Source organism: Penaeus japonicus, unplaced genomic scaffold (assembly GCF_977035675.1).
Source record: "Penaeus japonicus unplaced genomic scaffold, GWHDUDI00000001_assembly GWHDUDI00000017, whole genome shotgun sequence".
NCBI lineage: Eukaryota > Metazoa > Arthropoda > Malacostraca > Decapoda > Penaeidae > Penaeus > Penaeus japonicus.
Window position 1 is genome coordinate 29,771,203 of NW_028234419.1, and position 2,500 is coordinate 29,773,702.

Consider the following 2,500-nt stretch of genomic DNA (forward strand, 5'->3'; position numbering starts at 1 on the left):
AGACCTCGTCTATCTTACTGGTTTCAGTCCATCATTCTTGCTTCGTCACATTCATCCTGACTGCAATATCAGTCCATTTCCCTTCTTTTAGGAAATAAAAAACATTGGTCTCCAGGTAAGCCTTCAAAATTAAGGTCTCTCGCTTCCTCTCGTTGACTCGACTTTCCGCGCACACTCACACCAGATGCCACTTTCACCCACGCATATCTCCCTTACAAACTTCATCCGTCTCGGCTCACACATCGCCCTCATCACAGTGCTATTTAAACATGCCGACGTCAGCTCTGGTCGTGGCCATGGCTGTCACAAGTGCTCTTCCCCCAAGAGCTCCCGAATGCATCCTAGAAATTTCGACAGGATCTGTAAGTCTGTCAGACAGGACCAACAGAGCCCTTTCCTAACTCGCGTCCTAGGCGGTGATGGCTTCGTATCACAATAAAACCCACAAGGAGAATCGAACCCTCATCTCAACCACGCAACCCAGAATCTTCTATTTCTCGGATGCACCCGGTACAGTAATGGCCACGGCCGGCCGGGGGCAAAATCTCCCCAGTTTCTCAAAGAGAATGTATTGATATAGGCGTGTCAATGATTCCACACCGCACAGGAAGTGATAACGACTAACTTCGGATAGTCTACACATATATGTACAAATTTGTCTATGTTCACAATAATTCTAGGTGCCTGAAAGCTATGTTGCTTTCAGTAAGGTGACATTTTTCATATATTACATCACAGCACAACACTATCTATAAATCTATTTAACGATTTTTTTTTCATATTTCAAGTATAGAGTCTTAAGTTATGTACTCTATATCAATATCATCTATATAATCACAAAATGAATCAAGGTTAAATATCAAGGAAGTAAAGATAGAAGTTAAGTCGCAACTGAAATCCGCAAGTACACTCAGGAACTCAAAATCGATGAGGCTTCACGCCCTATGATTTATGAAACATAGGAAAAGACACTTTTGTAGTAATAGCACTAGTGTAATAAACAGATAAAATACACACACTCACATACACATGACCGTGTGTGTGTGTGTTTGTGTCGGTTAATAGACAGGACCAAAAACCCTACCGTGTTTGATACATTGACAGTAGCCCTACTGGAAACAACATGGGTTTTGTGAAAGGTGACACAGCAGTTTCGAAATCCTCTTGAATTCTATTTTCCAAGTCTGAAGAGGGAAACATGAGCGGTAGATGCAGAAGTGATAAAGAGAGGAGCAAGACCACGGTACACGAAGGGCAGGTGAGAACAAAGGAAGTAAAGTCATGCCAAGTCAGATGGTCTATAAGGGTGGCTGACCGGCATATCGCAGTAATATAAAGAACTAGCTATGGGACTGTCTATCCAGAGGAAAAACTTTTCAAATAGGGCAACTTACTGACGAAAGTGGGAAGATAAGAGGAGTTATTGCCCAGTCCATCGGATAACCTATGGGGCCCTACCATGGTATTCATAGTGTGCTCCCTGGATAGAACGTACGGTTAGCGAGACTGCTACCGGCCTCAACAAAATACAGCACAACGCAGGAAGAAGAAAGAATGACGTAGGTGCCCCACTTAAGAGTATAGTCCGGACTGGATGGACTCATCTTTCACCTGGCGAAGGACGAGACTGCAAATGAGAGGCTGAAGTAGGTGACGGGGAGAGTAGACTTGCCCAATGTGCTGCAGGACAGACTGAGGACTGGCAGTTAAAGAGTTTGTCCGAGTACAATACAATACAATACAGAGAGAAAGTGGAGAATCGCGATTCTCGAAAGAGAGGAAGAGGGAAGATAATAGATGGCAGCTATTATCTTCCCTCTTCCTCTCTTTCGAGGATCACGCTCGAAGAATTTATAGGTAGGATACTGAGGACTACGTGGTGTCGAGAATACAACGAAGACAGACCAATTCGGACGACAAAGTGAAGACCAGTAGGATTTCGAAACTGTTGTCTCACCTTACAGTAAATCTTTGTTTATCCAAACGTTGTGTTGTGTATGTTTTGTCTTTTTTCTTTGTCACCGGTTGGTGTGTGTGTGTGTGAAGGAGTTGGTGTATGTGTTCTTGCCTGGTATAAATACGGAAGAGAGCTGAGCTCAGGGGGACCCGTCTGCTATATTTAAATCATCAAATAACTATTTGAAATGTGTTATTTTTTGGCACATGCAACTCTCTTTCTCACAATCTACAATTTTGGTATTTCTTTACTTCAGTCTTGAATTTTGGCACAAATGAAACAACACTAGTATACATCTCGCTAAACCATGTGAGATCTCTCTCTATCCCAGGATTTTCCCTCAAAAGAACTTGCTCAAGCGTCGATAATCACCTTTCTCACAGTTATACACCTCCTCTTAAGATTCACCTTTCACCTTTATACTGTAAAAAAAAAAAAAAAAAAAAAAAAATATTCAAATTTGAACATTCAGTGATTACTCTCTCTCCCTGTCTTATATATTATATGTGATCCATGCTTCTTTCCCTTATATACTCAGTTACG